Here is a 26,798-nt window from a genome sequence, read left to right on the forward strand (position 1 = left end):
CATCCTATGCCTTTTCCCTACCTATGTGACGCCCAGAAGGAAATGGATATGCCCATTGTGTCTTAACCTATGCTTTAGGCAATATTCACACACTTTACGAATACTGAAAAGCGATATTTCTATGCAGTAGCGGCTGCCGTGGAAAAAAAGTTGTGGTACAACACAGGGGGCTGTGTGGGGGCGAAAAACAAAAGTTAAAAAAACACTTACATGCTTGCCACTGCCACGGTCCTCTTCTGCTCCTCTTGACTCCTGGCAGGTTCGCATTACCCCTACACCAACCTGGACCATGCTCTCATACTGGTAATACCCAGCATAAAAGCAGCGTCAGCATTGGTCTGAGCGGCCTGATTTGATGCTCAGTCAGGCCCTGGGAGCCTGTGCCTGTGTCCACTAGGCTGGGCAACACAGCTCGAGTGGAGACATCTAAAAGCACATGTCGGTTTGGCCGTCCTAAGACAGTCGGTTGCACATTTGCAGCAGTATCACCGCTGCTGCTGTCAATAAGGATGGCCTGGCCCGCCCCGCCCTGTACTTGGTTCAGCAAGGGAAAATAAAATGATAATAACATGCTTTATTATCCTTTTATTTTTGCTTTTTGCACTGCTGAGAGCAGTGGGGAGATGCTCCTCCGCCTTAACGGAGGAGCCGCGGCTGCTTCTATACCCATTGTCTTCAGCCTAAGTAGGTTTCTGTTTGCAGTTCGGATAATACAAAATTGCAGGGGACTGAACATTTAAAAAACATCATCATCAAATAAGAGTCAGCCTTTGCTAAGGACTGGGAAGTGATTAGGATAAGATGATACCCACATCTCGACTAATGTTGTGGCTGGCACCCAATTAAGAATAGTATAATCTGTGCCTATATTTGGATAGCAAGGAAAAGATGGCCCTATTCTACCTGAATATGTAAAGATTAACATCACTAGACTAGTGCGAAAATGTATACACCACAATAATTCATCTAATAGATAATTGGGAACAATTATAGACAGTGAACTTGGCGGACCCTTTTGAGGTTTTTGTGAACTGTTTTTATATATGTGACATACTAATCCGGCACCCTTTCCGATTAATGAATGGCCTATGAATTGGCAATTTTGCACAAGTCACTTTCCTTTCTTGTACTGTATCTTAATCATTGTTCAGGAATATAAATTCTGTTAAGTAAACAACGAAGTACATTTTATATGCTGTAACCATTTGTATATACAATATTTTATTAAATATATTTTTATTAATCAGTACTTTCTAACAGATATACAAAGGGAAGTTTTAACTGTCTTGTATTGTACTTTAATAGTTTTGTACTGAAAAGAATAAAGTATATATAAAATAATATACCTTTTCTGTTTGTGTATTTTCCTGTCACATTCACCTTCATTTCTTCCCTCTACTCCCCATCTTGCATTTCCTTATTTCTTGTTCCCTCTTCTTTCCTTCACTGTTACATCTTTTTTTTCCCTTTTCTATTGTTTTTTATTTTTGTTTCTTCCTCACTTTAGATCTTTCCATCCCTGTTATGCGCTCTTCATTGTTTTATTCTACGTTTTTATTTTCTTCCTTACAGAACCCTATAGCATGAGAAGCCACAAAGGGATAGTTTGCAGAGCAGGCATGTGGCACTGTGTTATGTGTGACACTTTCAGTCACTCCTTGCATGTTATGCAAAAGATGTCTGTAAACTCTGATTTTAAATCCCATGCTAGTAAAGACGTGTCCCAGAACCCTGAATGATTTTGACAAAAATGCTAGAACTAGTTGAAAGTGTTGCAGATAACATGTGTCCATTTGACACTGGTGTGTGCATGTAACCATCTCCTCAAACGTAGAAGGCAGTCCTCCTCAAATGTGATCATTAAACTGCAACACCAGGCAGTCTTGGAGGTATCAGATGCTATAGGACTATGATTACTAAAATGCTTCTCTAAAGCCTTAGCAGAGGGACTCTGAGAGCTTTCACAAATAGGTGTCTCTCAAATTTCAGAATTTACAACATAAATGTTAAAGGTCATAACTTCATTGGAGAAAAACGACTACATTGTTTTTTCAGTACTGCAAGGCCTATCTCTCCCATAGGTTAACATTAGGATTGCCCTATAGCATCTTTTAGTGTAAATTACAATTGGGAAAAGATAGAGATTTGGGGTTTAGTATCTCTGGACTCACAATTTAATATCACAACTTATGGTGAAGTCGGATTTTAAATTGTAAGTCTGAAAATGGACCTTCTAGAAAGTTATCCTTTTTGTGCTTTAACCATTCAGTGCCCCTGCCTGTCTCTGAATACACATCTGGGATGAGTGACAGCTGGGCTTTGTGCAATCCCCTTAGACAGTCACACAAAGGGAGAAGGGGTGTGATATTTGCATCCTGATGGCCCATCCCCAGGTTGATGTCCTTCCTGGAGTAGATTGGAAGGGAGGAGCTGACACTTGAACCTGAATAGGGCTCTGCCTGTCCCCACACAAAGAGTTGCATAGCCCCCGGTAATGAGTCTGGAGCCACTGCAGGAAAGGCAGGGACCTTGTGATTTTCAAAGGTCTCTTTGAAGTCGCTCCCACATCAATGGCACATTTCTGTATAAGTATTGGACCCCTGACACCACTAAATCAGAACTTTGCCAGAACCAATGACATTCTGCCTTGAAAAAGAGCTGATGTGCTGTTGGAGGGACTGCCACTTTGCTACCTGCATTTCTGTGCTTGCCTGCTGCCGGCTGATTACTGTGCTGTAGGGCGAACTGCCACTTTGCTTTCTGCTCTGCTTTGTTGGCCTGCTGCCTTCTGCTTCTTGCCTGGGACTGAGAAGGGCAGGACCTATTCTCAATATCCTTGAACCAAAGTTTCTCCAAGGGCTTGTTGGCTTGCCTCCTGTTCTCTTAATTCTCAGGGTCACAAAATACATTTTGCAACTCTGCTGGTGGTGCTGGACTCTGCCATCTGTGAGTCCTACCCTTGTCTGAGGTTCCCCCTCCAGTCCTGGGCCTTAGAAGTGAGTTCTGCAGCTGTTTTCTGCAAAAACCAATGCAGTGACCCCTTTGCACTGATTGGAACCAATGCAGTGCCCTCCCACCCAGTGCCAATTTAATGATGGCGGGGGTCTCGACAGCGAGGTTCAATGACAACACATCGCCGATCTGAAGATGCCACTGCGAGGCTCGATTTCCACTGCGTGAATCGGAATCGATGCAGGGATTCCTCGACGCCGACACTTGCTCCATACATGGCACCTTTTCAGCAGGCCCTGCATGGTTCCTGTAGCTCGCCTGCCCTCCATCTCGGTCGACCTGCAACATTGGATTTACCCTTTTTAAGCACAACCTCAAGTAACCTTTTAGCACTATTGACTTCTAAGCACTGTTTTTGGTTTTAATCTTTAAAATTTCATATCTCAAGTTTTACTTGTATTTTTGTCATTTTGGTCTTGTGTTACTCAGGTGAATATTCTCTATTTTGCTAAACTAGTGTGGAGTATTTTTGTGGTGTTTTCACTGAGTTACTGTAATTTAGGTGTTGCACAAATATTTAGCACATTGCCTCTTAAGTTAAGCCTGACTTTCCAGTGCTAAGCTAGCAGATGGCGAGCACAGGCTAATTTTGGTTGTGTATCGAACTTACCCTGACTAGGATTGTGGCTCCTGCTTGGACAGAGCGTATACTCTGCAAACCAGAAACATCGATTGTTAACACTGGCTCTTTCTAGAATGGTTTCCTTTCCTTTTAGCAATTCATCCTCCCATATGCTTTTAACTTTCACCTTTGCATCCTACTATCAATTAACCTGTCCATCCTTTCATCACCCCATCTATTTGCTTACCATTGCAGCCATCCACTAACCAGTCAATGATTCTATCCGGACCTACCTTCATCCATTCACCTTTCATTATCCATCTATCCATTTATTCAGCATTCTCTTATCCAGCAAGCATTCTGTTCACACACAGATACATTCACCCACGCATCCATCCTTTTACTCTTTCCCTCTTTCAATCTTCCATCCATGCTTCTATCCATTAATGATTCCACTCCTTAATTTATCCTTTCAACAATTAAACCTTGCACGCTTCCATCCACCCATCATTTCACTTTAATATCCATATAACCTTGTACCTTTCAGTCCATTTGTTTTTTTTAGCCTTCTTTTCAACTTTCCTTCTTTACATATTTACCTCATTACATTTACTATTATTTCCTTTCAATTATGCTTTCTACCTACCTCCTCCTCTTCCCCTTCCCCTTCCTACTTTTCAGTTCTTAACTATCATTCTTTCTTTTCACACTCCCTCTCACTGTTTTTGATGTGCTATACATCCCCTTTCCTGGATTTCATACTGTGCCTCCTTCACTGATTTTCATTCAGTTAACATTATCTGACCTCCACCCCTCTGCCCTCCCCATGTATTCCCTTGAAGCATTTAATTAGCTTTTTGGCCAGATTTAAGAAGATGCCAGTTTGGACCTTACAAGTTCCAGGGGCAACCCCCACTTTAGCTGCTAAAGCAGGTGTGATGGGATAATGGCGTGTGGAGAAATTTACAATGCTACTGATCTCAGTATTGTCACAGACACAGAGACAGGCCTGTTGGTGCAGAGGATCAATGCAGGATGTGACAGAACTAAACATGAAAGTATTTCTGCTGGTGCCTCTCTGTGTTGGTGGCTATTGTGAGCCACCACTACCCACCTCATAGGGGCCTCCTTCTGACAAGGCTCTTGATACCGGTATTGGTGCGCATCCAGTCCTCCTATCTCCTCAGCAGTGGCTTAACATAAGCCCCCTCAGCCCCCGCAGTGTGGGACCCCTTTGCTCCAGGGGACCACCTTCAGAACTATGCATGGGCAACTAAGAGCTCCTGCCTGGGTCTGGAGGAGGAGGTCCCTCAATGTGCTGTGCAGGGGGGCCTCAAGTTTAGTTACGCTGCCAGTCCTCAGAAGGCTTTGCTATGGAGGTCCAGTCTTGCTCCCTTTTAAAATAGCCTTTGCTTGTTTACCCCAAATCAGACCCCCTGATAACTACCTAATTGCTTACGTGCCTTATCATTCATGTGGCTCTTCATAAAACCAGGGCATGTTCTACAGTACGCACCTTTCACATGCCTCAAAGGAAGAAAGAATTATTGTGCTAGGATGCTAGGGGCCCTAATGCGATCACTAAAGATTGGCACATTCATCCTGTGGTTGGGTAGTAAAAGACTGCAATAAAAGAGGGAGCAGAGGGCCCACTAACAACTTTGAGGACTGGTGCCATCGCACCTGCTACAGTATTGTACTGATAGGTACGCGTGTCCATGAAAACAAATGGATCTTGGGCTGAAGGGGTCTCTCCTCACTCGCTCTAATATTTTTATTTTTTATCTTTAACATTAGGAGCAGCTCTGAGTCAGTGTGCTGTGCCGAGGACTGCAAAACACACAGGAGCTGAGTTTGAGTGGACCTCCTTTGGGCTAGATGATGTGCCCACCCACCGCACAGCAGGGTCTGTGGTAGTGTCGGTCACATCCCTGCTGTGTCCGCCCCTTCCCCCCGCCCAGCAGGGTCTGTGGGGTGACTGTTACACCCCTGCTCTGTTCCCCACTCCTTCTCACACAGCAGGGTGTGCGGGGTGTCTGTTACACCCCTGCTCTGTCAATTAAATAAGGGCATGCTTGGTGCGCCCCTCCAGGCCACCGGAGAGTCCAAGGCCTCGCTCCTGTCGAGGGACGGGCTTAAACCTTGTGCCAAAATCAGGCTACCAAGGGGCATATTAGTAATAAAGTGGCGGAGAGCGGGTTAGCTCCAAAATATCTAACGCCGTGCTCAGTCACTTTAGAAACACAGGGATGCACCGTATTTACAATATGTGCAAGCCTGCATTTCTCTCTGCGCTGGTGCTAAATTAAGCTGCCTAGAGCCAAGGTAGGCACCCTTGCACTATAGTGCAAGGGTGCCTACGTTGAGGGAAGTATTGTTTATGTGCAGGAAGGTGTTCCTTCCTGCACATAAACAATCCAGAATGGCGATTTGAAACGTCTATGTGTACTGCATTGTGCAGCACACATAGAATTTGCAAACCATCATTATTTAATGATTGTTTATGTGCAGGAAGGGGCACCTTCATGCACATAAACAATCATTCATGGTGTTTTGATGTTTCTATGTGTGCTGCATAATGCAGCAAACAAAAAAACAGCAAAAACGAGGCGAAATAAAGCATTTCTCCTCATTTCGCCATGTTAAGGCCAGGTTTTCCCTCATCTTTATTTTGGCACTGCCTCCTATCTACACCACCCTTTTAAATAAGGGGCGGCTGCAAAATCAATGGGTGTTGCGGGGGAAGCCCCACCGCAACACCTATTGCCCATCCCTTTCACTCTAAGTATAGCGTGAAAGGGGGCCTTATTTACAAGCCGGTGTTAAGCCACGTTAAAGGCAAAGCCCCTATTGCCACAGGAACATCATAAAAAGTGGCATTCCTGTGGTGATAGGGACTTGTAAATATGCCCCAAGATCCTCACAATCTGGTACAAAGGGCAGGGGCACACTGCAGTGCAGCATGAAGCAGACATTTTCGCCCCAACACACAGTTTTGCATGCTGGGTTGTCTACATTTCAGGCGTTTGGGATAATTGTGCTGCAAGCAGTTATTTTTTGTCATTGCTGAAATACCGAAAACTGAAACTAAGAAGAACAAGTAAACTGGAACCTCCCTGTATTAATATTATTTATGTTCTAGTCACCAACTAAGGGTCTGATGAATAATGTGCGGCGTACCTGATAGCCATGGGCCAGAGAGATATAGCCATCTCTGCCTCACATTACAAAGATGACAACACATTTGCAAGCCCTTTCTAACCTGCACTCTGCACGGTTGTCAAAAATAGCCGACTCACTACCCACAAACGTACATTTTGGTGTTAACAAGAAAAGCTTTCTGTTCCACGCACAATGCTTGTATTGTCGTTCGTTCTGGGAATTTTCCAATAGCAAACAAGATATATTATAGTTATGGCTCGAGGGTGGCAGGAATACCCAGTGGGCACTCTTCTTGGCAAAGGACACATGCCTATAAAGGGTTTCCTCAGCACCTGCTCCTGCCACCTGTACACACACTGCCATTTATTACGCATAATGCTTGCAGGGTACGTTCTGTGCCAAGCAACTGGTCTTTTTATTGATATAAAGTTACATGTTGTAATGTTCTAACTCTGTTTTTCTAAGTTTTGTGGTTGTAGGTCTCGAGAGAGAATTTTAAATCTGTGCCTTATGTTCATACTTATTGCATTCAAGTTTTGATCACGACAATGGGCTTTATATAATCTCTTCCACGGATTATTGGAAAGTAAAGAGAATCGAACCTAACTTTACTTTTGAATATTTTCTATATATTGTCCAGTTGGCGGCGAGGAATTGCTCTACTCAGTATCTCCTCCTGTGCAGCTCATTAACCATTTAGGGTCAGATGTAGGAAGCCAAATAGCGAGCGCAAACGCTGAAATTCGCAGAATTTCAGCGTTTGAGATCGCTATTTGGCTGCTTGCAATGTAGGTAAGTTTAAACCTACTCACAAAATAAAGAATCGCAAAATTGCGATTCCTTATTTTGTGCATGTATTTAGAGAATCGTAATTTGCGATTCCCTCAATGCTATGCTGGTAGGCATCGCAAATTGCGATTTTGTCTTAAGGAATCGCAAAATACCACCAACTTCAAATTTATGGTATTTTGCGATTCCATTTCAAAAAGCACTTTTTGGCTTTTTACAAAGTGCCATGTGGCTCACATACATGCCCTTAGGGCATGTATGTGCGCCACAAGTGCACACATGCACATTTCAGGGGTGCAACAGGGTGTCCTTTTGGAACCCTTGCACCCTTGAAATTGCACCCACAATTTGCGAGTGCCTCTTGGTGAATCGCAAATTTTGGGTGCTAATCCCATTAATTTCTACGGGCTCGTGGCCCATAGGAATGAATGGGATGGGATTCCTTGATTGCGAATCTCATTTTGCGATTCGCAATTAAGGAATAATAAGGAATCGCAAATATTTTTGCGATTCCTACCTACATTCAATTTTGCGATGCCTTAATAGAATAGCGATTCGGTAAAAATCGCTATTAAGGACTCTCAAAATTGAATTTACCTACATCTGGCCCCAAGTTCTTTATACATCTAAAATTTCACTGTGTGATAATTTAACTTCAATAACTAAATCGTGTATCTTTGTTACATAAATGTTGTCAACTTCAAGTTTACAGGTCGACTGGGGCTGCCATTCTGCATGGGAGACATCCGTTACAACGGGGTCTTTACACCGCAATACGTTTACAACGTGGCCATTACAACACAAGTCGCTACAACGACTTGCGCTGGATGGCGCTATACACTAAGGAATAGTATGATTTACTATTTCAACACCTTCCCTAATGTTACGTAGGCTGGAGTTGGAATAGTAAATCATACAATTCCTAAGTCCAGCACCCTCCAGCGCAAGTCGTTGTAACGACTTCCGTTGTAATGAATGCTTTGTAGACTTATTGCGATGTAAAGATAAATAAAATCCAACACTGAGGTTTTTATTGGAAGCAATAATGATTGCTGATCCGATGTTGGTGCTTACTGTAAGCACCAGTGGCTTTCCCCTAGTTAAATTCTGACAGGTTTGCCCTTCTGAAATTTAACAAAAGGTGAGAACTCTGTCATACCTAGTAACTACTATGTGCGATAAACACTGCACTACTCATAGTTGGTATACCTGCACAAACAGATGTTTGCACATGGATAACAATTTAACTGGTGATCTGTAATGAGGTCCCTGGTAGAACTCCTTTATTAAGTCATTAGTAATCATGAAAATGGGCCATGGATTCGGCCCTCATGAGCATATGTTGGACACCCCTTCTTTGTATCTCATTTGCCTAAGCAAGGATGTGGATTAGTTAAGTAGGTATCAAGGGACCTAAGCTGCTGTGTTGTAAATTGAAACAACGATGTGATTAAGCATTTACTAAAGACATTAGTTCCTCTGTTATAGATCGTGTTTTCTCTGTTATGTTGACCGAAGCTTGGACTCCATTTTGTATTGTCATGCCTCCACGTGTTCTCCACGAGAAGAGTCCAACCTCTGTGTTAGTTGCTCTCGTAATCTGCCCAGTAACAGTCTATAAATAGCTCCTTTGTCCATCTGGCGCATGTCCAGACTTGACCACATCTGTTATCAGTTAGCCTTGCTTGACCATGTTTTCGCGGGCCCAAGGAGTACGTTAGCTCCGCCCACATATTGATTCAGTATCGAAAATGACCATAAATGGTAATGTTCTTCGTCTTCATGTTGTATCCACCCACTTATGAGCCCCTCTACTGTGTATAAAAGGGGACCATGTACGAATGTTCTTTGTGCTACTCTATGCAATACTGAAGAGTGTTGTGTGGATTGTAGGACCACCCTTAAGGGTTAATTAATGCTGTCTTTGTACTTTGCAGTTTCCGTGCCAACTTCCTTATAGATTACATTACAGGAGAGCGAACCCTTGTGTCCTGCGGGCCTAGCTGGGGCCTGTATTCATCAATTGGCGCCCAACGTGGGGCTCATCGGCGACTCGGATGCTCGAAGGATTGGTCGCGACGAAGGTGAGGAATTGGGCCGGGGACGTGATCACTGCCAGCGGCGTCTTAGCCCTGGCATCCCAAGGTTTTTCTTCCTTCCCTTCCGAGCTGACCGTCTGGGTGGCGCCGGTCCTCGACTGAGACCTCTTCTGTCGGACTTGCCGTGAAAGCCGTTTGGGCGATTGTGGAGCTTGGCAGTTGGAATCTGGACTCTTGATTGGTAAGAACCGGTGTACGGTACTTGCTCCGAGTTTTTGAAGCCTGATCTGGCTATTTGAGTTTGATTTGTGATGACTAGTCATATTTTGGATTTGTCTTTGTGAATATATATGCGTTGCAACACATATAGGCAGGTAATGTGGAGAGATTTCTCCAGAACTGTGTAACTTTGAACGGCGCAACGATTAAGTGCCATTTTTTATGATATTGCATATTTTGCATTATTTCTGAGCATGCCTGCTTTCAGCGCACTCCGTAAGTGGTGCTGCTGTTTCGGAAACCGGTTGAACCTCGAGGAATCTGCTCCAGCTCCCCCAGAGGGGACTCCTAATAGGGATATGTACGTGAAGCATGGTCTTTCTTCCATAATGTACAGCACAGTATGGAGGAAATATACAAAAAAAGATCCTGAGTTGCGATGGCCTTTGTATGGATCGTTTGATATACGTAAGATTGAGTATGTGGAACAGTGTATGTGTAAGCGGCGTGCTCGTCAGGATATGTTTGAGTGTGTGCGGTTGTGGGTGAAGGAGGTGCGTGAGCGAGAGAAGCGTGAGAAAGCGCTGTTTGATAAAGAACAACGGAAGAATGATCATGTGCGAGCACAGGAAGCGAAGCGTCGGGAGGACAGAGAGCAGACGGACAGGCAAGAGAAGGAGCGTAGGCTACAAGTTTCGGGTCAATACGTTGTTCGGCAGCCACTTTATCCTGTCCTTAATAATCTTGATGATGATTTTTCTTTACTAGATCGCCCTCCGCCCCCTTATGTCGGCGCATCTGCTCCGAGGCCGCAAGATTCTGGCCCGGGTCCGGGTAAGGTAGATACGCGGTCCATGCTATCAGCCGACCAAATGGCTGAGCTTCGGCAAATTTCCTTCCGTGCACTTAACGGCAAGATATCTATAGAGGAATTATTTCATACTTGGGGGTCGTGGCAGGAGAGAGATAAATTGTATTTTCTGGGTCATTTCGCGGATGAAGTGATTGATGCTTTCCGGAAACGTTCTGGTGTTTTTGAGCCCGACGAAGTATCATCGGATGCTAAAGCATTGCGTAATGGTGTTTTTTCTTTTTCTAAGGCTCCAGATACGATTCGGCGGCTGTTCGCCTTGCGGGACGAGGTGCTGGTCTATAAAGAGAAAGCGCGCCAGCGAGCAGGGAAGGAGAAGCAGTCGGATTCGTGCACAGCAGAGGGCCACTCATCCACCTCCCAGTCAGATAAGGATGACATAGTGCATGTTAAACCAATGCGAGAGGCAGCGCCTTTGTATGTTCCTCCTAAAGGAGCAGGGACTAGCTCGGACATTACCTCCGCCGATGCTAAGGGATATTTCGTGTATAATTGGGTTTACACTCCGTGGCATAGGGCTGATGTTATGGCATTGAAGAATGCGCTGCCCGACCCCCGCAAGAATCCAGCGGCCTTCTATGAAGAAGTCGAGGGGGCCTTGAATTCTTGCGTTATGACTTTAGCAGATATAGACCTGTTCTTTGGCCTTATTTTACCACCGGATATGTGGCGATCTGTACGGAAGGTAGATGATATAGTTGCCTTTAAGGCCCGGTGGTCTGACCTTGAGGATGAGGATAGGGAGCGGAAGCCCGCGCAGAAACCGCCGCAGAGTATTTTAGATCTCCCTGCTGCTATTGTGACTAAATTGAAGACAATTATTCCCCCTAAAAAGATTGACTGGAATATGTTAGCTGCATGTAAACAGAAAGTTGACGAGTCAGTTGCGGACTTCTTTACGCGCTTTGAGGAGACGTTTCATGATTTTAGTGGACAGTCGCTTACCGACGATACGGGGCGCCACCTTTTTGTGGATAAATATGTAGCTAATCTGCTGCCGGCAGTTGCGGCCCGTCTAAAAGCGAGTGAAAGTTCTTGGTCCTCCGCTACGCCGACGGCCCTCCTGACTATCGCTCAGTATTATGAGCGTCAGGAGCAAGAAGCAAAGGGCCAGGAGGAAAAGAAATCGAAAGATTTGAAAACAAAGGTGATGTTGGCGCAAGTCTATGGCCCGCCTCGACGAGGTAGTAATAGAGGTAGGGGAGGATCTTATGGTCCTCCCACGGGCCGGTCTGATTTGAATAGGAATCAATGTGCGTATTGTAAGCAATCGGGTCATTGGGCTAGGGACTGCCCGGTGTTGCATGCATCGCGCCAGGGGCATACCTACGGTGGCCCGCGTGGTAGAGGGGGTTTCTCGAACTTCCGAGGGAATTCTAACGAACAGGCTCGTCTTGAGTCTGCTGGGCAGCACCGAGATAGATCAAATGTTTTCGATCGTCAGCATCAGTATCAAGCGTCAGGAGTTGACCGGTCGGGGTACCATGACTCTCAGCATGCATAGGATTGCGTTGGATGGGGGTTAGAATCAGTTGAGGTGCCGGTCGATCAGAAGGGCCCTTATGTATCGGCTGAGGTTTTGGGCTCTACTGATCAGTTCCTAGTGGATACTGGAGCGACACGTAGTGCGCTATCTAAGCAATTGGTTCCGGGGGCTCCCCCATCCGGCTTAATGGTCACATCGGTAGGGTTTGACGGTACACTTTCCCGAAGCCCTCTTTCACAGCCCCTCATGTTTAAGGTTGATTCTTTTTCTGCACCCCGTCCGTTTCTGCTTGCCCCGTACACACCGGACAATATTATGGGTCTTGATATGTTAAAGCACTTTAGGGCTACTATCCGCTGCTCCCCTGCTGGTGTGCGTGTAATATTGAATGACAATTACCCTCGATCTGAACGGATGTGTACGATGTCAGAGGATGCGCTGTTAGCTACCCTCCCTCATGCTTTGTGGGCAACTTCGGATACTGATGTGGGACAAATGGTGATTCCGCCGGTCCACATTAGCGTCCAGGAGGGGGCGGTGTTACCACGCCTCCCACAGTACCGTATTTCCCAGGAGGGTGAGGAGGCTCTCATACAGATAGTGCAGGATTTGATAACGGTTGGGGTAGTCGAGGAAGTCCCCTACAACATTTGTAACAGTCCGATTCTTCCCATACTGAAAAAGGATACGGATGCCAGAGTTTATCGGTTTATAATTGATTTGAGAGAAGTGAACAAGATCGTGATACCTCAATACCCAGTGGTTTCCGATATCACGACGTTGCTTACTTTGGTCCCGCCTACGGCGACTATGTTCTCAGTGATTGATTTGAAGAATGCCTTCTTTTCCATTCCCATTCACCCTGATAGCCGATATCTTTTTGGGTTTACATTGAATAACAGATCTTATCGTTTCTGTAGGATTCCCCAGGGCTATACAGAAAGCCCTAGCATTTACAGTCAGGCTTTGAAACGACAATTGGATTCCTTTGTCCTGCTCGAGGGTGTCGCCCTCATTCAATATGTTGATGACATCTTACTGGCGGCTGACACCCTGGAGTTATGTGAAAAAAGTACGTTATCCTTACTTTCCTTTCTAGCGTCCCGCAATCATAAGGTATCTAGGAAGAAATTGCAATTCTGTAGACCACAGGTGACTTATCTGGGTCACCTTTTGTCTAAGGAGGGACGTGCACTCACACCGGATCGTATCCAAGTAATTCTGGATACACCGAGGCCGTCCACACAGAAGGATGTGCGTGCATTTTTGGGCCTTGTTTCTTTTTGTAGACAGTGGATATTGGGGTTTTCGCACATAGCTAAGCCATTGTTAGCCCTCTTGACAAAGGACACGCCTATCCCAATCCCTTGGTCAGACGAGTGTGATACTGCCTTTCAGCAACTACGACAGGCCCTTTGTTCAGCACCAGTGTTAGGGACCCCTGATTATGCAAAACCCTTTTCGTTGTATGTGCATGAGAAAGATGGATGTGCATTGTCAGTTTTAGTGCAGGTGCACGGCGATAAGCAGCGCCCTTGTGCATATTTTTCGGCTGTACTTGATCCTGTCGCCCGAGCATTACCAGGGTGTTTTCGCTCGGTTGCGGCGACAGCTGTGTCAATACGCCAAAGCGAGGGAATTGTGTTATCTCATAAGCTGTTGGTATTAGTCCCCCATGCTGTTGATGCCCTGCTTAATCAAACAAAGACGCAGCATTTGACCAGTGCCCGTTTAACGGGATATGAGTTGACGCTTTTGGCTCCTCATATTACGTTGAAAAGGTGCGTAACGCTAAACCCGGCAACATTGCTGCCATACCCCGAAACCCAGCCTGAGGCGCGGAAAGCGCATGATTGTATTCTCGTGACTGAGGAACAAACAAAGGGTCGTATTGATCTCCAGGATACGCCCTTTCCAGATGTAGATGGAGAACTGTGGGTGGATGGATCCTGTCTGAAGCTACCAGATGGTACGGCTTCAGCAGCATATGCGATTACCACATTGCAAACGATAGTGGAGACAGCACGCATACCACAGAAATCAGCTCAAGCAGCGGAACTGATAGCATTAACACGAGCATGTGAGCTCAGTACAGGATTATGTGTGAATGTTTATACAGATAGCCGCTATGCCTTCGGAGTAGCGCATGACTTTGGCCTACTCTGGAAGGAGAGAGGGTTTTTAACGTCACATGGAGTACAGATAATGCATGGAGAGTTAGTTCATAATCTTTTAACTGCATTGACGTACCCAAAGAAAATTGCCATTGTTAAGTGTAGCGCCCATAGGAAAGTGGTTGATAAAGTTGGAGAAGGGAATGCGTTAGCGGATCGAGTAGCACGGGAGACTGCGATGCAGCCCGGTACTACTGCCATGTATGTAGTGAAGTCACAGGTGGAGAGATGGCATGATGCGAAGGAGGAAGTGCGAGAAATGCAAAGGACCGCTTCTGACAAAGAGCGGGAACAATGGGCTAGCGAGGGAGAACTGGATGACGAGGGTTGTTGGAGAAATAAACAGATGGATAGATGGAAATTACCCACGGCCTTTGTACAACCTATGGTTCAGATGGCACATGGGCTAGCACATGTTGGAGCTTCCGCAATTGTGAAATTGCTTACCCAAGTCTGGGAGCATCCAGAGATTGCTAGCACGGCAAAGAGGGTGGTGCAGACCTGTATGATCTGCCTGAGGTACAACCCAGGAAAGGGTACTCGAACTCCAGCAGGAGGGTTTGTGACACCCACTGCACCCTTTGAGGTTCTGCAGATGGATTACATCCAGCTTGAGCGCTGTAATAATCTGAAGTACGTTCTAGTAGTGGTCTGCGCTTTCAGCAAATGGGTTGAAGCGTACCCTACGAAAGACAATACTGCAATGACTACTGCGAAGCTGCTGCTGAAGGAGTTTTTCCCCCGATATGGCGTTTGTAGACTTCTGTGGAGTGATAATGGCCCTCACTTTGTAGCGGATGTTATAAAGTATGTCTTGAAGGGTCTAGGCATCACCCAGAAGTTCCACGCCGTGTTTCACCCTCAGTCTGCAGGCCTAGTTGAGAAGTATAATGGTACACTGAAGCTTAAGATCGCCAAAATTCAAGCTTCGACGTCTTTGACTTGGCCAGACGCTCTGCCACTGGCGTTATTGTCAATTAGATCAGTACCGCACTCTCGAACTGGCCTTACGCCGTACGAGATTGTCTTTGGACGCCCAATGAATATTTGGGGTCCACCAAGACCTAAGGCTGTGTATGATGTACCTTGTGTAATGATGAGTGATTATCTGGCACAGTTAACGGATAATTTGGTTTCTATCCATCAACAGGTCCGAGAGGCGCTCCCTGATCGGTCTACCGGCGAAGGACATGGTCTCCGGCCTGGGGACCATGTCATGGTGAAAGTTTTCGACAGAACGAACAGCTTGGAACCGAGATGGGTAGGCCCTGAACAGGTCCTCCTCGCAACGAGGACGGTTGTGCGAGTCTCCAACCGAAAGAATTGGATCCACTCTCTGCACTGTAGGAAGGTGCCGCCCGGATTGGTGGAACCTGCCGTGCTGACCGATCAACGAGACATTTTGGCTGCAGAGACAGGTCGTGCTGCGGAGCCAAACGCCACTGAGGAGCTCTTTCCGGACCACGCGACTTCTGGAGGAAGGCGATATCATCTTCAACCACGGAAGTGAGTTTTCCAGTACCGGGACATACTGTCAGAACGGCCCTTGGGTTAGTGAAACGGAGAGCCGATGAGGCAAGGGGGGGGGATCAGCCCTGCATTAGTGTAGCGACACCCGTCTTGGCCCGCTGGTGAAGAAATCAACCGCTGCCCAAGGGGAAGAGTTCTGACAGACTTCTAGTTTCAGGAAGATATTGGGTTTTATTTTTGCTTTGATATGGAGAAAAAGAAAATACTCTGCGCATTAGGGTTCATGTTGACAGTAGCCATTGTTGGGATAACCACATGGTTCGTGGAGGATGTAACTCCCGCTCGGAAGATTCTTGTGTTGACAACTCCGGTGCCTGAGGAGCACTATTTTTATACATTACCGTATCAAGAGTTGAAGCATCGACAATCTTATTTGAATAACACTTTCATCCAGATGCTGCATCATACCCACGTTGCTACGAATGCTACGAACTGTTGGATATGTGGGATGATGCCAGCTCATCAGAAGAAAGGAGGAACGCCATTTATACCACTTCCTTTCTCTCATAATGGCTCTTGTAGAGCATGGTATACTTTGCTTTTTGCCACTCGGAAACCGACAGTGGGACGATTGCTTTTTAGACTCAATAAAGAATGCCATCAAGACAAGAATGGGTATCCACAAGCGAATGGGACAATTTGGGAGTGGGAAGAGTACCGACCAGACAATGAATCCATTCCCTACATCTTTACGAACACAAGAGACACTGTGGGAAGAGATAAATTTGTAATTCAAGTAGCACAAGCTCAAGCGGACCTGTGTGTCCAGAGTGTGGGTTTCATCCCTGTTGGTGTCAGTGATTGCATTACTGTTTTGAACATTGATGGGTTGAACAATAGTACCTTTTTAGCCTCCCATAATACGTACTTTGTGTGTGGAAATAAAGGTTATTACCGTCTGCCGGCTGGGTGGTCTGGGGTATGCTATGTATCATTTCTACTACCTCCTGTATTCCTAGCTCCTGCATCTTATCATAAGGATTTGAAATTATTGAATAATGTGACTGTAAATAGGTATAAACGTACTCTATCAATTGATGACGTAGATCAGACTGACACCAGTCTGCAACAGTATATTGATTTTAACTTAGGACTGTTTTTCTTTGTTGGAGCTGCCCTGAACAGTAGGAAGATCCGAAGATTAACAAGAGTGGTAGAAGCTGTGACAAATCAGACTGCTGCTGCTCTTGGGAATCTTACGGAGGAATTGCAGATCACAAGAATTGTTGCATTGCAGAATCGTATGGTATTAGACGTTATGCTAGCTGACAGAGGAGGAGCATGTAAAATTATTGGAAGTAGCTGCTGTGTGTTTATCCCTGATCATACGCCATCAGTTTATAATGCCATCAATAAACTGCATAAAATTGCAGCTGAGATCCATACAGAAAACGGCACTTGGTCTTTTTCTGGATGGTTTTGGGCGTTAATTACTGCCTGGGGATGGAAGGTTCTAACTGGTCTCTGTATTATTGTAGTGTTTCTGTTTTCATGCTGTATTTGTATCCAATGTGGTCCCTTACTCTGCTCATTATGTGTATCATTCTGTATCCCTGATAAGAAAGCTATTGCTGATGTTGCTCACCAAAAACGTTTAGCTAAAGAAGTTGAAGAAATGATGACAATTGATATATATGATGATTATCCTAACAAGCCGGATGTCTTCAGTAAATGCTGAAAGGGTCGTCTGTTGTAAATTGAAACAACGATGTGATTAAGCATTTACTAAAGACATTAGTTCCTCTGTTATAGATCGTGTTTTCTCTGTTATGTTGACCGAAGCTTGGACTCCATTTTGTATTGTCATGCCTCCACGTGTTCTCCACGAGAAGAGTCCAACCTCTGTGTTAGTTGCTCTCGTAATCTGCCCAGTAACAGTCTATAAATAGCTCCTTTGTCCATCTGGCGCATGTCCAGACTTGACCACATCTGTTATCAGTTAGCCTTGCTTGACCATGTTTTCGCGGGCCCAAGGAGTACGTTAGCTCCGCCCACATATTGATTCAGTATCGAAAATGACCATAAATGGTAATGTTCTTCGTCTTCATGTTGTATCCACCCACTTATGAGCCCCTCTACTGTGTATAAAAGGGGACCATGTACGAATGTTCTTTGTGCTACTCTATGCAATACTGAAGAGTGTTGTGTGGATTGTAGGACCACCCTTAAGGGTTAATAAATGCTGTCTTTGTACTTTGCAGTTTCCGTGCCAACTTCCTTATAGATTACATTACAGGAGAGCGAACCCTTGTGTCCTGCGGGCCTAGCTGGGGCCTGTATTCATCAGCTGTTCTACTTTGAATGTTTAATTGACGTATCCTGCTCTAAACCAATGCCCTACTCATTTTGCTGCATAAAAACTTGTGAGGAGAATCCCATTGTGCAGGTGGCAAGGCTCCATCATTCGTTGAGGTAGTGACTGCTGCCATTAAGCACTCCCCCGTATCTCATTCCTGCTTTCTGGCATTAAAAGGCCTGCAGTCAGGTCATATCAGGGAGGCGACTGATCCATCAAAGGACACACACTCATGTGGAAATAGCAGTGGAAAAGAGGAGGCATAGCAATATAGAGTAGGTTTGTCTGAGAACATACTTTTGGTAACTAAACATACGTATCATTTTTTCAGCTTTGAAAAGTGGTAATGAGAACATCACTGGAAATGACATCAGATGGCCTTTGACTTGACATCAAACCCAGTTCGCGTCACAGATGAAGTGGTGTGTATGACATCAAAATTACACAGCCTTAACCTCACTAACACATTTCACTGTAACCAGTTATACTAGTGGCAATAACCAAAATATGTGACTGTCAGTGTCGTGCCTGTGCCCTCATTTAATGGAGTGCCTCCCTATTGCCCTGGCCCAGAGCAGCACCATGCATGAACCGACAGTGGAGTTCAACTAAACTCTTCCATACTGGAGTGCAGTGCACTTCCTTATCCAACGCCTCTCTGTGGCTGGGTTAGGTGGCCAGGTACAAGTCCAAATGGGACATATATGGGAGAAGGAATTGGAGATTGATAAAGGTTTGATTCATGAGCTTAAAAAGCATGATATATCTTCACTCATTCTCTCTTGAACAGTCTATCCCCCTCTATCAAGCTATCCCTTCCCTTTTACTTCACCTACTCCATAAACGTTCATTTTATTCCCTTCTCTTCTAGTTAATTCCAATATTTGTCCCTCTTCATCATTGTCAGAACCCCTTTCAGAAGGCCGCAAGGCATGCAGGGGCTACTGGGCACAACCACAGTGATTGAGGCCTTTTACTCCTGCTGTGCCAGGCCCCACAGACTATGAATCTTGAGCAATTGGACCAAGTACCCCTTCTGCATTTGACTCGTAGTGGTAGCTCTGGACGAGCAGTCAAAGGCTCCCTCAGAGTGACAGGGGAGAGTGTATTTACAGATAAGGAAGCATGACTCATAACTCAAAGTGCATGCAGTAGGTATAAAAAATACAATGACCAGTCAAATACTTACTTTTATAAGATAAAGAGGTATTGTATTTCTAACTCTAAACATGCAAAGGAATAAAGATATTCATGAGCAATAATTCAATCGCCTTGAAGTATGGTAGGCAACTAGTCATTGTCAGGCAAATCCCTGTCCCACCATCTTTCTTATATTGTGGTCGAGATTATTTCCCATTTACTGGTGGTTCCATTCAAGGAATGCTGACTAGTCAGCTGCACTCAACAGCTCCTTTTTGACTCCTTACGAATTATTCAACAGCCCTATTAGCAGCGAGTCAACCGGGCCCGAGGATCAGTTCCAGTATTACTCGCTCTGGCAGTATAAAAGCGTTTAGAGGTGCAGTGAGCACCCTCTCCTTGGGTGCTCCTGACTCCTGATCCTTTTCAGCAAAGTCGGGCTTTTCATGGTTTCACTGGCAGCACCCATTAATCATGGACTCTCCTTCGTGTAGTGCTGCTGGTTGATTCCAACGACTGGTGCTGCTCCTGCTTGGCAAATACTAAGTAAGTCCACTCATGGGGGGCCAGATTCGATCCCCTGGCTCCTGACCGGAACCCATCAGAGGGGCAACATCTCCGGTGTCGTCCTTGCAAACCACGTAAGATCAGTCAGGTGCAGGTCTCAGTATGCAGGCTTGACCCACCAGAACAGCTGCACTCTTTCTGTCTGGATAAAAACCTGAACTCTTGGCTACAGTGGTACTGACAGCCTCTCCTTGCATACAGGTTTTCGCGGTACTTGCAGTCTTCCATAGACTCTTCCATTGTGATCATCCTCATCACAGCAGCCTCCCTGGCATACGGTGTCACCGATAAAGGTGAGCACAAGTCTCAATGCTCCTGGCCCAGTAAGATTAATGGTGGCATACGGGGTAACGGCAAAAAGGAGGTATGGCCTAGCACTTCCTGCAAGGTGCTCCTTACATGGGTGAGATCACAGCAGCCCTCTCTTGGAATACAGCAGTTGCCGGACCGTTCCTGCACACAATCAACTATCTGATTGCTGAGCAGCCATTGTCCTGAAGCTTCGCTCAGGGAGACCTCTAGGTCAGGCTCTCCACTGGACCTCACTCCCACTAACACTCTCCTCTTCCTCACAAGGCACACTGGTCTTGGCAAGAAGGTAGGTGCTGGTGCTCCAGATCCAGGGCAGGTTATCTTAATTTCTCTATGTGATGGACCTCCCCCCAGCTGGGAGACTAGCAGGCCCCCAGCCCCGGCCAGAAGCAGAAGTCTTGCGGAGCTTTCTCTCCTCACACATCTTATCTGGCTGCTTGGCAGATGGCCACTTTTGGTCTCTCAACCTTGCCTTCTTATAATCCTTTTCCAGACACTAAATGCTCTTTAGGGTTTGAGTCTTTGAAGTTTTATTTTGGGGCTCTGCTTCTTGTGAAGTGCACATTTCTACTTTTTTTCTTTCCTCTTGAAAGTTTATCTGTCCCAGCAGGCAAGACACCAAAGCTGATGGTCCCACAACACAGATCATGAGAGTGACCAGAGTTCACACCTGAATGTCAGCCACAGTGACATGCTCATCAAATGCATTGTGTACAGACACATGCATACAGCACACACATTCAGTCTGTGCACTCTACTCAGTGCTCTAGCCTTTCTGTATTGTACCAGGTTGTGCTATTTGTAAGCACACATACTGCCAGCAGACACACACACACACCATGTTTTCATTGCACAACATTTCAATCAATCAATCAGGGGTTTATAAAGCACGCTACTCACCCGTGAGGGTCTCAAGGCATTTCATCATTCATTCATTATACTTCTCACAAGCAATACACAAAGCACATGCTTTTCTTGTGCACACACTTAACAGCACTACACCGCTCATGTAATGTATACCTCCCAGGCATACATACATAGAGTACATGCACTAACCATGCATATACTGCACAGTACTATTCTATTCTTATTCTGTACCCTTCCCAGACACATATATATGCAGGTCAGAGTCACTACTCCTGCGCTGTGCAGCACTTCACTCCACATCTACCTGATGTGGGCCAAGGGTGAATTAAGCACCTCACACTGTAGCAGAACTTTTAAAAATGTGTGTGAGCCTGTAGTAAGTCACACAGGGTAAAAAGGACCTGTTCTCTACTGCTGATCACTACACTATGCTACCACCACCACGCTCAAACTGCTTACCTCTTAACGCCAGATGTACGACCATTTTTAGCAGTCACAAATGGAGAATCAGGCCATTTCTGACTGCTAATGGCTTTTGCAATATACTAACCCTATTTTGCAGTGGCATGTATGAATGTTTTGAACCGGTATGCAGACGCAAAACATTCATATTTTACCCACTCTGTGAAGGAGATGGTAACCCATTCACAAATAGGAAGGAGTCTCCAAGGGACCCCTTACCCTTTGTGAATATAGACACCAACATTTTTTAAGAGCAGGCAGTGGTCCCACAGACCACTGCCTACTCTTACAAAATGGAAAGGAAACCTTTCATTTTTCTTTTTTAAATGCATCCCGTTTTCCTGTAGGGAAAACAGGCTGCATTTCAGAAGAAAAAAAATAGGTTTGTCTATAAGGCAATCACAGACATGATGGTTTGTTGACCTTAGCAGGCCACCATCCCTGTGATTCCAAGGCATTCCCATTGGGTCGCAAATTGCGACCTACCGCATGAATATTAATGAGGTAGGTAATTTGCCTTCCCATTGAAATTTGCTAAATGTGTCTGAGACACATTAGTACATTTCGTTTTGAGACTCACTAATTGCTACTCGCTAAAAATCACAATTTGCGAGTCGCAAAATGAAAAGGTCATACATCTGGCCCCTAGTGAAGGCAATCTTTTTAGCTTCCTTATGGATTGCTTGTAATTTTAATTGTATTCTGCACCCCGTGATTTTAGAGAATTCAATAAAATCATATGCAATGAAATCTCATCTAAAAATTCTGTTTGCAATTTCAGCATGTGTTATAAAATCCTGTTTTAGTGCATGCAAAAAACTCATTGAGGAGCACAATTGGTAAGTTCAAAACTCTGAGATATTACTGCATTAAAATATGGAGAATGTTTTCACTGACAATGTGCAAAATGATAAGAAATTAGACAAAATATCCAAACAAGTGAGAAATGTGTTAATTTAAACTGCTTACTACCTTTGTATTTCTTCTGTAAAAATAAATCACATTCATAAAAGTGAAGTTGAATACATTTCAATTTTAATGAATGGAAACTTAAAGTATGAATTAATAAAGACAGGAAGCCATTTAAGACTTGTATGGAAGCAAAACATTTCCACTAATACCCATGATATCATAGATAAGTAAGAAAAAATACTAAACGTATAATGTTCTTTCTAAATGTGGCATTCGGTGCCTAACATAAGATATTTGAATACTTCAGTGTTAATTAGAATGTGGTTTATGCTTCGAGTACAGTCCATGTTACATTACAGGGAAAGGATGGATTACCTCTGATTTACTTTGCCAGGTTTGGGCTTTTTTGTGTGTTCAACTCCTCAAAGCTTCTGTTATAGGGCTACAGAATCGAGACTCTGTTGTAATTCGACCACTACCTTCTTATCTAGTTACTACATGCCAAGGATAATATAAGCATTGAAAAGTGTCAACTGGTCACATGTGCCAGCTTTCACTGTGGTATTTTTTATTTATTTATTTGAAAAGTATTCTACAGCTCGGACTAGACCCTGGAAGAGTATCAGAGTGCTTTACAAAGGTTACATCCCATAAAAGTTTAATACAATAGGAACAAAATGAGAGTAGAGAGTAGCGGGGGCAAACTTGATGTCAAACATTCGTAGTGGGTCCAGGGGTATTCAAGAGTGTGATAGTCAATGGTCCTGAAGATCAGATGTAAGTTCTGTTTGGAGAGCAAGTTAAGTGATGGGGTTAGGTAATAATTTGATCATTAAAAGCAGTTTGACGTTTTTTTGGGAAGTGCTATAAGGGTTCATTCTAACTTCCGGGGCAGGGCATTCCAGATTCTAGGTGCTAGACCGGAGAATTTACGGTTGGCTGTCTGTTTTGTTTTCTGGAATTTTTGCGGTTTCAGTAGCCAGGTGATGGTGCTTCTCGATTGCTCTGCCACTGCCTGATAGTTCCAGTTTATATGCTATATACTTTGGTGTGCTGAAGTGCAGGGCTTTGAGTGTCATACAGGTGATTTTTAGCAGTGATCTAGCCTCAAAAGGGAGCCAGTTCAGTGCCTTTAGATCAGGGGTGATGTGGTTGTTCCTTTTGGAGCCGATGACCAGTATTGCAGCCACGTTGAGTGAGGCTTATAGTAGAGCCAGACTGGATCTTGGTAGACCACATGAGGTTGTATTCCGATAGTCTAGTCTGGGTATCACTAGGTGCTTGCACTGCTGATTTGAGGTCGTCGATTGGAAAGAGGGGTTTTAATTTTCTGATAATGTTCATATGAAAGTTTGCTCCTTTGGTGGCTGCACTGATGTGTTCCTGGATGTTGAGAAGTTTGTTGATTGTTATTCCTAGAAATTTGGTGAAGTCTATGATGTGTGGTTTGCAGTTGAAGGCTGTTAAATGTGTCATCTAGTCTTCAATGTTAACATACTCACGGAGGGGTAAATAGGAGTAATTCGGTTTTGAGCGTGTTGAGTTTGAGGTGGTTTCTGGTTAGCCAGTTGTGTGTTTTTTGCAGAGTTGTATTGAGTGAGCGGATATCATCAGGTTATGATACTTTTAGGTATAGTTGGGTGTCATCCGCTTATATGTGGTAGTGAACATTGTAGAGTTTCAGAATTTCAGTCAAGGGCTCAATGAACTGATTGAAGAGGGTAGGTGAGAGGGAGGAACCTTGAGGTACTCCTAAGGTGACTACTGTGGTGGTCGACATCAATTGTTTGAGCTTGATTCTTTGCATTCGGCTGTCTAAGAAGGAGGCGAACCATTTTAGGACATTCCCAGATATCCCCATTCTGTGTTCCAGTAAATCTAGGAGACTATCATGTTTGACCGTATCAAAAGCTGAGGATAGGTCTAGGAGGATTAGGAGACAGGATTCATTTTGGTCTAGTATTCTTAGGATGTCGTCCACGATGTGTGTCATGGCAGTTTCCGTGCTATGGTCCTGACGGAAGCCTGATTGGAACTGGTCAATGAGGTGATATCGGGCTATATGGCTACATAGTTGGGATTGGACGCATTTCTCCAGTAGTATTGCTAGGGTAGGAATAGTGTAAATTGGACTGCAGATACCTTGGATTTTGTCGTCAGCTGTGAGTCTTTTTAAAATGGGGGTTAACTGACCTGTTTTTAGGCAGCTCAGATGGGTTCCTTGCAGTAGGAAGGCATTCACTATCTTAGTCCAGAGGGCGATTAGAGAGGCTTTGATCTCCCTGAAGATATTGGCTGGAAGAGGGTCGCAGAAGTGATTAGGTGGTTTAAGTGATGTTAAGATCTTGAGAATGTAATTTTCGTTAAGAGATTTGAAAGTGATCTAGGATGCTTTGTTTTTGAGAGAGAGTGCGTTTTGGTTAGGGGTTTGTACAGAATGGGGTGAGTTGGGGGTAGGAGAAGGTATTTTTTTGAGGTGATCATTTGCTGTTCGAGTTCATTCTCTATGTTTTTAGATTTTTCATGGAAGTGGGAGACAAATCTGTTACGGTTTTGTTGGGAGTTCGGACCTAATGTGAAAGCTTTGGCTTGTTGAGCGGATTGTTGATGATCATTTTGAAGAGTTTCCTTGGTTGATTTCTAGCCTTGTTTAGCTGAGCTTTGAAGAAATGTGCTTTTGAGAGTCTGATGTGTTTGTTGTAGGTGCTTCTTTGAGATCTCAGTTGCTTAGGGTACTCTAGCGATGGTGAGGATCTTTATGTCCGTTCAGCTAGTTTGAGGTTGCGTCTTTGGTCATTTAGGCACCCATTGAACAATGGTTTGGAGTATTTAGAGGAAGTTGTTTTGAGCTGAAAGGGCGCAACTGTGTCAAGAATGCTAGTCATCGAGTTGCTGTAGTGGTTAGTGAAGAGAAGGACCTCAGTCATATCTACTGGCGGCAGTAGTATGCTGTTGCTGAGGCAGGTTAGATCATTGAGGTTAATGTCACAGGTGTTCCTTTTCCATTGTTTGGGTTTCTTAAGTTTGGGTTTATGTGTCTTGATTCGGTTATAAGGAAGGTGATGTAGTTGCACAGGGCCTACCTCACACCTGAGTTGATTAACAGGTACTTTCACCGCAATGACGCGCTCTGCCCTAGGTGCAGTGAACTAGGGGCGGGGTTTTTGCACATGCTGTGGAGCTACCCTGGGTTGGGCACCTATTGGAGAGTGGTCAGTGGGTTGTTGCAGGGGAGTGTGGGTCGTAACATCCCACTAGACTGGCCCGAACACATTTTACACCAATTTAAAAGATCGCCCAAAGACAAGGTAACGTCCCGATTTCTGGACCTGGGGCTCATAGTAGCAAAACGCCTCATCACTAGGAGATGGAATGCACATGACCCACCACACACGCGGGCATGGAGCTCCTCATTTCAGGCATGGGCTAGGGCAGAGGGGACCGCCATCCGCAGGGAGGAAACTCTGGGGCTGCGGAAGGAACCTATGGTGGACCGCTGGGAGCAGTTACTTGCTGAGCTCCGGCGCTTGGACGGGGAGGGTTACACGGGCCACACGGGGGTGGTTGGAAGTGCCTGCGCGAGTGACGGTGTAGTACAGGCTGCCTCGCTGATGGGACAGCATAGCCCCTATTTCCTCTGGCCTAAAGACGGGGTGTCTGCGATCACATGGGGGTGGTTGCAATCGTGGGGCTTGGGGGGTGATCCCGGGGGTGAGGAGGGGGGGAGTCAGGGGTAGAAAGGAAGGGGGTAGCAATCTATGTGTACAACTGTTCATGCTGCCACTGTTATGAGTTCTTCTTTTGAATTGTAGGTAACTCATCTGTTTCTAACGCCTAAGTTGTGTGGGTGACATAAGTTTGTATGTACGGCTAAGTGGCTGATATACGGTGGCTACTGCCACTCCTTAAGAGACAACACCAGAACTGATAAGGAAAATGCAGCCGGCTCCTGGGCGGGTGGTGGTTGGCACATAATTCGAATTCAGGTATATATTAAATTGACTACAGGCCAAGTACGGATTAACAATCTGCATATGCTCACGAACTTCTGTGTGTAATGTATGCTGCCAAAACGTGTATTCTTTAAAAAAAAACAATAAAAACAGATTTGCAAAAAAAATAAGGAAGGTGATGTAGTGGTGATCTGTCCAGTCAGAGGGGATGATCGAGTCTAGTTTGATGGAATTTGGTCTAGCAATGACGAGATCCAGTGTAGCACCAAATTTGTGTGTTGGGCTGTCACAGGTTTGGACCACGTTAAGGTCAGTGAGGAAGGTTTTTAGGCTATTGACTGAGGGGTCATTGTGATCGTTCCAGTGGAGGTTGAAGTCTCCGAGGAAGATGTGGGCGCAGTGTTGTCATACATTGGAGGGGATGATTTCCATGATTTGTTCGATG

Source organism: Triturus cristatus, chromosome 8, assembly GCF_964204655.1.
Source record: "Triturus cristatus chromosome 8, aTriCri1.1, whole genome shotgun sequence".
NCBI lineage: Eukaryota > Metazoa > Chordata > Amphibia > Caudata > Salamandridae > Triturus > Triturus cristatus.